A 12,449-nucleotide genomic window follows, 5' to 3' on the forward strand; every position below is an offset into this window, starting at 1 on the left:
TTCAATTGTCACTGGTACTCTTGGGCGCGAGGCCAACTCTCTCTCCTCTTCCTTAGAACCCTCCTTTGCTCTCACTTCCCTACGAAGCAGTTTAAACACATCCACAAATTCCCCTGCCTAAATCTTATCCTTAGTCGCTGCCATCAAGTGCGCCCCCTAAAGGTTTTGTGATGCCCATGTAAGGTAACTTTTTCTCCTTGCCCTTCACTTCAGATTCATTTTCTTTTGAAACCTGTACCTCGAGCTCCACTGGCTCAACCACTTTATCCGTTTGCACCTCCACCGAGCAATTTCCCTTGTCACTCACCTTGTCTCCAATAGACTGTACGCCAATCTCTCTCCTTGCCCCTTGCAGACCAGACCCTTCATTTCCTGCCCACGCTCTCATATCCCCTCTCTGCCATGCAGGTGACCAGTCCCTTTACCGCTCACCTCTTTCCGACCTGCCATCTCCTGTCTGCGGCCTGGCCTCCACTCCAATGCTCCTCATCTCTTTTCTTACTGGACTCCTACTGCGGGGACAAAACATGTCAGCAGTCTCACCCATCCAATTGTTCTCCCGACCTCTTGCCCCCAAACCTCTTGCTCCCGTCTTTCCCAAACCCACCTAGAACCCCTTCTCTCATTCCTTCCTCTCCTTATCGCCCTATAACCTTCATCCTCCCACTGCCCCACATATTCCTCCATCCCAACTTCATCACCCCTGAAATACCATTGCTGATGCGAGCTCATGCCGTCTTCTCGGCGTGGCCGCAGAAACCCCTTCCTGGTCCTCTTCTCTCGGGCGAGGTGTGCTCTCCTCCATCCGGTGATCCTTATCGCTAGGGGCTGTGCTGCGCCCTCTAGACTGTCCTCGCATTGACCGAGGAGGGGCCGTTCCTAAAACCTCTCCATATTCATCCTCTCGAACAATGGGGGCTACCCATCCTCATTTTCGGGGGGGGCCGTTCCGTGCCCCTCCCTAACCTCTCTAATCGATGGGGTCCTCTCTCTCCTTCTCCCACCTGCACTCTTCTTCAGGTATTTTCCACCCTTGTCCCTCTGACCAGATGCCCCGCCCTGCGCCCCATCCCCCCCACTGACGTGGCTCTCTAGTCCTGCCCCTTCTTGGACACTCCTCATATCCTCCGCCTCCTCCTGGTCGTTATTAACCCCAACCCTAACAGGTTCCTCACCTAAATGCAATTCCCCCCGGAAGCTCTCCTATCAATCTCCCTCCTCAACTTTCTGCCCCTGGATTACCATGCCTCCCCTTTGCCAGCCGTAGGGGTGCAAGCCACCACTGCTGTTAGAGCCGCATCTGCAGCTGCTCTATGCTGCGGCCTACCACCACCTGCCTCTTCTTCTCCTATAACCTCCCCCACTGCCCCTTCCAGTTGGGCTTTAGATGCCCTGCTAATAATTTCCAGGGCCTCCCTAAGTGCCGTGGCATCCACTAAACCCTTCTTGCTGACACCCAGGCCCACTATTGTGCACTAAAATCTGACCGTGTTCTAAATAATGCCCCTATATAAGTAATACCTACCCCAAACCCCCGAGCAGCACCTAACTGCGGACAAATGACCCCTGTGCTGAAAAAGAAAAGAAAAATGGGATGAAAACAAAGATATTAAGGAGAGCGAGTTAATTAACTCTCAACATTCCCCAATTTAAATTACCCATAGCTCTTTTATAGAATTATTAGCCCTTGTTTTTTTTTTATTATAACCCCCAACAACTGCCCTAGCCCTGTTAACACCCCTAGAGCAGGCTCAAAACTGTCCAAAATCCGAAAAAACAAAAAACAGAAGCACAAGATACAAAATCTGCTAAAGAAATGGCAGAAAACACACTGCCCCCTACTGAGCGGTTATAACCGCACTCAATGGCTCCTAAACCCGTAACGGTCCCTTTAAAAAATTGGCACTGCCCCCTAAAGTCCTCTACCTACGCGCACTAAAGCCGAAGCCCACACCAACAAACACAGGCTCTTGAAACAGGACGAATAACGTCCTTAACCCCCAGCGCTTATGTAAGGGAAAGGTGGGGAAGCCGCGAGCAGGAGCCTGAAGCGGCAAATATTTATTAAAGTATCCGGAACCAAAAAGGACTGACGAAACCGCGTGCCCCCCAGAACGGACATGGGAAGCACACATTAATTGGGGGTACCTTATATACGGTACCCACGGCTATGGTAAAACTTTTTTTTTTTTTTTACAAAATATTATGTAAATAAAATCCCCTAAAATTCCCTTAGTAAAACAAACTAACCTTCCTCACCTCAATCTAACACTCGCAACCAAGGCCCAACTACCAGGGAAGGCTCGGGAGCAGGCGACAAGACATCTCAAACCAAAGTCCCCAACCGTCGCCTTCTTCCCGAACCTTCCCTGCCCCTTAAATACCTCCATGGGACGCTCTGCACACGGCCACCTCGCTGGCCTGTGCAGCGTCAAAATAACCCAGGGGGAAACGCTTCACGTTCCCCCAGGGCCCCCCCTAATCCATCTCAAGGCTCCTAGTGACATCAGAGACTACTTGAGTTTCACTCTTGATCGCTATGATGCCACTCACAATAGCTCAGTGAAGAAAACCCCCATCGTTTATATTACCCATCTGCAATTCTCTACGTTTCTTCCTCTTCCAAGATGGAAGGTTAACTCTGCAATGCCCTGATGCATAGCACCTTTCTACACAACACAATACTTAAGATTGCCACTATTTTCTCAGACCAACACTGTGCTTAGGCAACTAATTAAGCAATGATAACCAATCTGCCCTGCTGGATCAGGTATTATTGGTATTAGCAATCAGGGATTGAAATGTATTTTGTATGAATGAACGGGATGACTCCTGGCGTCAAGTTCCTTCATACAAAATACTTAACCAAAATGGCCACCAGGGAAATGGAAGACTGGCGGTTGAGCCCTGCCCAAACAATAAGGTGAGTGGGTTAGGAGGTGTGGAGGGGCGGGGCACAGTGACCGAGGGATGGTGAGGGTGGTGGTAAGATGGCAGGGGTGAGGGGGGAGCAGCCATCAGGTTGCTTGGAACGTGGGCTGGTACGGGTAGATTCAGCCAGTGATCCAAGTATCCTGATTGGCTGGCTCCCCCGCCCCCGGTTCTAATGCTATAGAAGGCTCCTGGATGGTGCAATAAGGCAACTAGTCAATTCTTGAGGGCGCATCAGTGCAACTTGGGCTCCACTTTCCTCTTCCATCTGAGTGTTTCCTAAATTGTAATGATTGCAGGTACATAGAATGCACAATTATGGGCAGTTACGTATAGCAGAGCTAGAGCTGGGGCAGTTGGTCGATGCAAGACCTTGCGGGTATGGCATGCGGCTAGAACACCTGGTCTCATGCTGCCCAACGCATGCACCCAAAAGGCTCCTTCTCTGAATCAAGTCATATTCTTGCCCCCGCCACAGGGGCTACATGCACTTGGTTTATAACTCACCAGCTCATGGCTACTTACAATGTGCCTACATTTATTACCCTGCTGAACTCATCTGAAATCATCAGTACTTTATATTTCCAATTTCCTCATGGATGGTGCATGGAGGATAGCTCAGCGGCAACGTGCTCGCCTTGGAAACAAGACGACACGAAGCAACACAGGTTTGATCTCCGGGTCCACGTTTAGAAACCTCTGGGTATTAAGTGCATTATAAATACACAACTAAGGCATATTCCTGTAACAGCGCCTCGTGGGCTGTGTGGGCGCTCTGAAAAAAAATGAAAATAAATAAATATATTTATTGCTGACGGTGCACACTTAATGCCAAGTATTTAACAACATCATTTATGCCCTTATTTCGTATATCTAAACATGGCTGGTTCCAAAAACAAGCCTAAAGCCTTTGGTGCAACGGGAGCATTTGCATCGCCCCTTATTTGATTTAAATGTCTGGTTATCTCTTGTACTGACGGGGGTATAGCTTTTTTACACAAAATAAAGGAACTGCCGAAGAGCGACAAATACCGCAATCTTATCACACCAGTAGGAGGATATATGCTATATGTTCTATATGTGCTTGATTTTAAGTGTTTTACTTCGGAAATATTCAGTAGGGCTCCCTGAGCCTGTTGACATTTCCTTAGGTTGTAAATGCAGTGCTGGGCTAAAAGGGGAGATACAGACTGACTTTGATCACTTGTTGTCACACCAGCACAGCAGTCTTTGGAAAGCCTTTGGATACACTGCATTATGTGCAGGGGTCGAAGAGAGCAGGAGCGTTTGGAGCGGAGTTCCTCTACTTTTAAAGTTTTACTTTTCCTATACTTTTATTTTAAAAAGAAAACGGTCCGGAATGGGTTCATTTTTAAAAATAAAAGTGTAGGAAGAAGTTGAAACGTGCACTGCAGTGCACTGTACTGAACGTTCCCTTAATCAGCAGGTGTGTGTGTTGGGGGGTTGGATTGTGCGTCAAAGGGGGCATGGCAATGGGGTTTGTGGGAAGAGGGGCGCAGGCCAGGAGGAAACATAGACTACTTCTTTTCATACGCTTGGACCATTGATTACCTGCAAACACGGTTTCATGGACTCTTAACAACTAGTAAGCAAAGTATCAGCAGAGACAGCTGGTTTTCAAACGTTATTAGCACCCGGGGCATGAGAGCCAACCAATCAGGTTGCTAGGAACACAGGCTGAATCCCGCAATCTCAGGGCACATTCCAAGCAGCCTGATGGCTGCTCCCCCACCCACCATCTGATCCACACCATCCCCTCCCTTCCCCTTGGGTATCTTGTCCCTTCCCACCTATTTATCTGATTCCATCGGGGCCAGCGCTCCACGCCGCTGCTGACGATCTGTGTCCATGCTGGCTGCCATGGCAACGGAAGACGGGTTCCTTATGGAGCAACGTCTTCCAGCTCTACAGCAGCTACCAGAGGAAAGTATTCGTCCCATTCATTCAAACAAAATACATTGCAGTTAGCACCCTGGGTTTATGAATTAGCAATAACAGAGCTGGCTGAATAGGGTGGTAACAGCCCCGGGGCCCATCGTTAAGGACCTCGTTGCAGGCAGCCTTTAACTTGGCCCAGGGCCATTACCACCTGATCTGGCCCGCTAAATCTGGTCTTATTGCTATATTGATTAAACCAATGCACCATGTGTACAGGTACAATGGATCTCAGGAGATGATATGAACGATCTGTTTTGAGTTCTAATGTGGTCAGGGGCGTGGGCCAGGAGGCGCTACATGTGTCTCTAAGCAGCACACAGCAATAATCAGCCATAACTGTGCCAACCATGGGAGCATGTATTGTGTAACTTGCCAATATGATGGTAAGGCATAGTGTGCTGGTTTTGACAGCCAATGCCCTTTTTTGATCTAATCCCCAAAATTAGTTTCTTTCAACTCTTTTTGCGCTGATGAACAACAGAAAGACCATACTTAGCTAATACATGTTGGCATGCTCATAGGTGCAAATTACATTATATGTTTGTATAATTATCAACAGAACAACTGGCTCTTGTTGAATTACATTTTAGAATGCTGTCTATATTTTTAAATAAATCATTATTTTTAAAAACTTTAAAAAATCCCCAAGTCAGCTGCATTTGTTTGTCAGCACAATATATAAGCTGATATTTAGACACAGTGGCCTCATTAGACCCTGGCGGCAGCCGTGCCGGTAAAAACGGCACGGCCGCCCCCAGAGTCGTGTTTTTTCTGGCATCTGGCAATGGGGAATTACTGGGGCATTACAGCCGCAGCAGTCCCGGTAATTCCCCAAAGCCAGGCGCCGGAAAAAATGACTCTATGTACTCAATGGGAATAGGGAGGACGGAAGCACTGGCACTGTGTGCAACAGTCCCGGTGCTTCCGTAAAAGTCTGCAGGCGAGTTCCGTTCCACCCGCCAGGTCAGACCTGGCGGGTGGGAAGCCCCTGCCCGCAGAACTCAGAGTGTGCCGGTCCAGTAACAACAGTGCTGGTAGCTTACCAGCACCGTTGTTCCCGGACCGGCATACTCATAATGAGGCCCATAGAGACTTGGGTCCATCAGGCCTCTTTCTCCGTTTAGACAGCTGCCACTAGACTGGCAACCCATGGAAAGCTTAATCAGTAGGGTCACAAAGACTTTCTGAATACTTCAGACATTATGTAACCAAAGTCCAGCACATGTAGTTTACGTAATTCACCCCAACCCCTATTAATATACTATAATGGTATCTCCTTACACAACCGTGCCAATAAGATTTCAATTGCATTGCTATGGAAACAAAGGAGTGTGTGTAAAGATTGACAAATAGAATTAGTTTAGTAAATTACACACAAAAAAAAAATGCTGTCTTTGAAATCTAACTCTGCCTTGTAGAGATGTGTACAGCCTCTCCTCTGATCTTGGGCTCCTTTATCAAGAATGTTTTGGAGTTGCCATCCAGGTTGGCCTAGAGTGGTTGTGACGAATCAACTTCCGGGGCACCAATGGTTCAGGGATGAATATCGGTTTCTAAAACATCAATCAGCCCCACACCTGTAGTGCACCAGTAGTGATCCAAACAGATTGGAAACACAAGTCAATTATAAACCTCCTTGTCCAATTTTGGTAACGTGGACAGAACACCAGTCTTATTTCCGCACGGTCGTGGATCATTTGCTAGTTGCAACACAGCGAAAATACTATTATTACCCAATGATAAAAGGGACTGTCCAGTCAAGTTTGTATACAAATATCTACTTCATTATTATTCAACAGACAATTCTAGCACACTACAAAATACAACCCACCCTTTAATGGAATGCAGAGGGTAGACAGTTCAAGAAGGAAAGGCGATGCACTCTGAATACTGAAAGGAGGGGAGTCGGTATAGTAATTAATCGCAATAATTCAAGGATACTTGATTTCAGAACAAAGGGAGCAATGGGTCCCAAAATGTAACATCGGAGAAGGACCAGGGGGACAGAACCACAATGTACTTTGTACTTGTAGGAGTTCTTGGTGCTCGACAGTGTAGAGTCAGTTTCAGGGGGATTTGAAGCTTCCGTGACAGAGTTCAAGACAGGAGACAGCTGCGGGTAGCAGGCCGCAGGGAGTTCAGTAAGCGAGGCTGGATGGACGGCTGCAGGCTGGATTACATGGTGGCTTCAGGATTCAAGAATCATTGTCTGCGTGGTGGTCGCTGGGTCTGAAGCTCTGGTTAAGGGTCCCAGATGATGTTAGCGACTGCAGGGTGACACGAGTCAGCGGTGCAGTCAGTTGCAGCTCGACGGGCTTGACTGGCTTGAAAATGTCCTTAAGGCGGACACTGGTTGATGCTTGTCGGTGCACATCTACGAGCTTCTTCACTGGGCTCGTGCCGTCCTTTAAAGTAAACCTCCCAAAGCTGAGGAGAGTGTTTCAGGCAACAGCCTTGTCCTTGGTTTGGTTCAGAGACTCTCCGGCACTTCCCACCTAGGAAGCTTGCTTGCAGAGGCTAGTAGGGCACGCAATGTGCTTGCTGTTTAGCAGTTCTGGAGCAGCTGCAGTGTACTCTGGATTCAGTATCTCCCTCTGTTCCCTGGGAGATGTTTAGAGTAATCATGTAAGGCAGACTGTACTTACAGACAAGATCCAAAATAATTCTTCTTGTCACTCCTTGTGAACTCTTCAGATGATCGGCCAAAAGAGGGGTTCAACCCTCTTTTAAAGCCAAATGGGCCCCAGTGATTGGTGCAGGCTAAGCCTACCTTAAAGAACCAATGCTGGGTCCCCACCAACGATCTTCTGTTATGCGTGAGGTCATAACCAGAGTGCTTTGCAACAGGAAAGGTAAAGGGATGAAAACATGTACTAGCATTACTCAGTTCCACCAATCTTCCCTTGAAGTTGTGGTGAAAACAGACTTTCTGTCTCTATCAAATCATATACTCCCACACTCTTAATGGGTCGCCGTGCGGGGGTTGCCTACTGTAAACATGTGTACCAGACATGACAGTTCACTGCCCTTGATACTGAGGGGCGGGAGCTGGACTCAGATTGACACAGTGCATATCAAAGGTTGCTGAAGGTTTTCCTGTCTTTTGTTAGCCTATGCAGCTAGGTCCAACGTGGGTCTGTTTGAAGCATACTCTATTAGTATGCTAATTAAATGGAGCCTTTGCTATTTAATTAGGTTGGCCATGGCAACCTAATTTTTTGTTTTGCCCTCTCCCTTTTGGGATGCTTTGATGTACTCCTGGGTGTCACATTCCAACTAAATGTGTCAGAGGGGAATGCCCCTGTAGGCTGTGTCCACCTAGAGTACACAGGTCTATGTGTATGTTGTGCGGTGGGCAGAGGAAAATGTGTGCAGATTAGCCTCACACAATTTCCAGAGGTTGACCTACCCTCATTCAATTTCATACAACATTTTAAAAAAGCCCAGGTGAGTGCACACCCACAGTGCGGATGGATGGTCGAATTCCTCACAGTGGTAAAGGTAACATTGTCACCCTCAAGAACCAGCAATAAATGTGACTGTGCTTGAGCACGGGGCGTGGGGAACTTGAACAAGAGTCTATTGCCTCCTATGAGTTTTTCAATGCTGTATTTGGTATAATCCCCTCTTAGGGAACAACAGCTCCAGAAAGGATATTTACTATGAAATGAAAGCCCAGATGAATGTCGTAGTCTGGGGTTTCTTACTTAGTTCGTAATAGAACGCAATCAATGTGTCAGAGGCACCTCTTGAAATCAGTAAAATGTCATCAAAAAATTGTATGTGTAAGAAACAAAATGGGAGAGTTTGGTGAAGTAGGGCTATAGCCTTTACCAGCTCTAGTTGAACACCCACAAACCCTATGAACCCACCCACAAACAGTTCCAAGACATTCCTGAAGCAGTTTTGCCATTTAGGTTCCACAGGCAGAGCTCAAGGCTCAAGGCACTGCCATTTGCTATACACTTAGGAAATGCAATTCTTATAGTCAGATTAGGCTTACAAATAGCGGACGTTTATTAAAATAATAATGTACAACATATACAAAACAATTAGGTACATTATATATTTTTTCAATGCTACTGAATCGAGTGCAATATTTTGAGTCTCAGTGGGTTCCAATTGAAGTCTATCGGAGGCGGGAATACAGTAGAGCTCTGGTCTTTTAGCATGGGCCATGATCACAAGTCAGGCACAGCTGCCAGGGGACCTTGCAGGCCTGAGGGTCAGTGCTATTCCTAGAGGCCAAAGATGACCTGGGATATGGAAGACATTGTGGAGTTCAACACGGTGCACTGGAAGCCGGCCACAGCCACAGGCGCCATACAGGTAAGGCAGGAGAGCCAGATTCACTCTGTCAGGACAAAAAGCTGGCAGGGGTGGGCATTCTATACGCCAGAGATGGCATTAGCAGGGGCTAGGGTAGGACGCTTGGTGACCAGAGCCACACTGTTGTAATTCTCTGGCTTTGTATATTCTGTAGCTCAAGGCTCAGGGGACACTGGTCACTTGCCAAATCTGGTAATGGCTCTGTGCATTTGCATGAGTTTTGGTAAAGGTTGTGGTAGACAGATTTCACAAGAGTCGAACCTCTCTGGGCAGGCGGCTGCTCCATGGATTGGCTGAGTGGAAAATGTATTTTTATTTATTTATTAGTACATTTGTAAAGCGCGCTACGCCCAAAGACAACTAGGCGCTAAAACCTATGCGGGCTGATTCTTGCAGCGGAGAGCACTCGATGCTGCACAAATTCTAAGGCTTCTTTTCCTCTATGGAGAATGCGATTTCCATAATCTTTGACACTTATGGTGTCAATGGACACCAACGTAAGATGACAGATATTGGAGAATAATAGCTGGGCGGCCAACACAGTGGCGCCAATGTCAAGTACGCACAGTTCTTCTAAGCCCCAGCACTCATCTGCCTGAAAATGTCCTGCTGGTCTCTGCAAGGGTCTCCTGTAGTGGTCCTTCATCCCAGCCCTGCGTTTCGAAGTACTTGCCAGAACACTATCAAGCTCTGCTCCCCAGGCTTCCAGGTTCTTGTGTGGAAATAGGACGGCAGGAGCAAGTCTTTGAATACATCTGCAGAATGGATGACCCTGAAGCGGCATCAGAAGACTGGACCCCCAAACCCCGGAAAGCAATATTCAGCCGCACCAGGCCACGGCAACCGAGACCCGGCGTGATTTGTAGCGCAAGAGCGAAGTGCTCCAAGATCCTCTGGGGGGATCTTCTCTCCAGATGCTATCACGTGACGTTACTGCAGCTTTGAATCGAAAAGAGGCATCCAGGTGTCTAATTGACTGATTCAATAGCCCTTGATCTAGTGGCTACCAACCTTTGGCAACAGAGGGGACACGGAATAAGACTGGAGTGTGTCCATGGCCACACCCCTGCTTCCCCATTGCCTGCCCCTCCTTCTTCCTATTCGCTTGTTATTCCATTGGCCAGTTGACCTCGTAGAAGCTCGGGCATTTCCTGTGCCAGGTAAACGCTGCCTGTGGTTTACCGAGGGTGACCACAGCCCAACATGGCCTTAACTCTGCTGCAACCTGGACACTAGCCAGGCTCGGTGCGGAAGGCAGGCGCTGTGCAGGCCACCTCGCTCTATGTAATCTCTCGGTATCAGTCTTACCGGACCCCACGGCCTTTAGGCGGTAGCTCAGTGAGTAAACATTTCAAGGAAAAGCAATAGATATCCAGGCGACTTGCTGCTTATTGCCCAGCTATGATGGGTTTTCCTATGTTGGAATATACATATGATTGTTGTGATGCTGGGAGTACTCTTCCAAGCTTAGGGTACAGAGCGAGCCCTCTCTTTTGCTCATCAGGCACACCCATGCTTAGATGGGGTCCAGCGTTACTGTCGTGATATGATGGGTGTATAATGCAAGATTCCATGCAGTGATCTAAGGATGGCTGTGAAGTGGGCCTGAGCAGGTGCACCTGAGACCCGCTAAAGCTCTGTGCAGGGACTGATGTCCCACACATTCTAGCCTCATGTCCACATGCTGAGACGGTCTATGTCACAAAACCCTTTCATCTCACGGTGTCTGCTGAGAAACATTCAATGAGCACCCAGCCCAATGTGCATCTAGTGATTCTAGCCATACATCGTTTTATGGCATATATATTTCCCACATATACATACATGCCTTTGGTCATACGTGAGCTCCGGAAATGCTCTTGGATGTCATGCATAGCAGCCAGGGACCCTCACTGATCTTGGAATGCTAACCTTCAATGAAAACATTATTTGGATGATTATTGTAGGTTTTTAAATTGTGCTTTGCTCAATAAGGTAAGTGTTGCTTTCGTGTTATGACTGCAATGTATGCTGTAAGTGACGACTGCAAATGACCATTGTAACACTTAAAAAGAGACCATTTGTAATGTTATTCCAATTGAATATATATATTTTTAAAAATAGCTGCTAAGTAGATGATCTTTAAAAAAACACAGCTCTCTGCAACCACCCTACCCTCAAGCTACCTGTGTTTGTCCTCTGGTCATGCAGCTGTCAACAACGGCTAAAGAGAAATAGAGTGAGACAGGGAGTGAGAGAGGTAGAGAGAGAGACTGAGAGAGAAATAGAGTGAGAAAGAGAGTGCAGAGCACACTGAGGGAGAGAAAGAGATAGACTGAAAGAGACAGGGAGAGACAGAGAGAGAATGCAGCAAGAGAGACTTAGAGTGAGGGAGTGAGAGAGAAAAAGGAATTGAGAGGGAGAATGCAGAGAGCAGCGAAAGAGACTTAGAGGGAGGGAGAGAGAGAGATAGAAAGTGGAAGAGAGAGCGAAAAAGAGAGAGAGAATGCAGAGAGCAGCGAGAGAGACTTACAAGGAGGGAGGGAGAGAGAGAGAGAGAGAGAGAGAGAGAGAGAGAGAGAGAAATAGAGTGAGATAGGGAGCAAGAGAGACAAAGAGACTAAGAGAGAAATAGAGTGAGAAAGAGATGCAGAGAGCAGTGAGGGAGAGAAAGAGAGAGAGGGAGAGAAACTGAGAATGCAGAGAGCAGCGATAGAGACTTCGAGGGATAGAGAGAGAAAGAGGCAGAGAGAGAGACTAAGAGAGAGAAATAGCGTGAGAAAGAGAGTGCAGAGAGTGCAGAGAGCACTGAGGGAGAGAAAGAGAGAGACTAAAAGAGACAGAGAGAGAGAATGCAGAGATCAGCGAGAGAGACTTAGAAGGAGGGAGAGAGCGAGAGAAAGAGGGAGAGAGAGAGAAATAGAGTGAGACAGGGAGCGAGAAAAACTGAGAAACTGAGAGAGGAAAATGAGCGAGAAAGAGAGTGCAGAGAGCAAGAGCAGTGAGAGAGAGAAAGAGTGATGGACTGAAAGAGACACAGAGAAAGTGTGAGAGAGAGAATGCAGAGAGCAGCGCGAGAGACTTATAAGGAGGGATAGAGAGAGAAAGAGGAAGAGAGAGAGAAAAATAGAGTGAGACAGGGAGCGAGAGAGAAAGAGACTGAGAGAGAAATCGAGTGAGAAAGAGAGTGCAGAGAGCAGTGAGGGTGATAAAGAGAGAGAGAGACTGAAAGAGACAGACAGTGAGAGAAA

The sequence above is a fragment of the Ambystoma mexicanum genome, chromosome 3p (genome assembly GCF_040938575.1).
Source record: "Ambystoma mexicanum isolate Mex_15411 chromosome 3p, UKY_AmexF1_1, whole genome shotgun sequence".
Lineage (NCBI taxonomy): Eukaryota > Metazoa > Chordata > Amphibia > Caudata > Ambystomatidae > Ambystoma > Ambystoma mexicanum.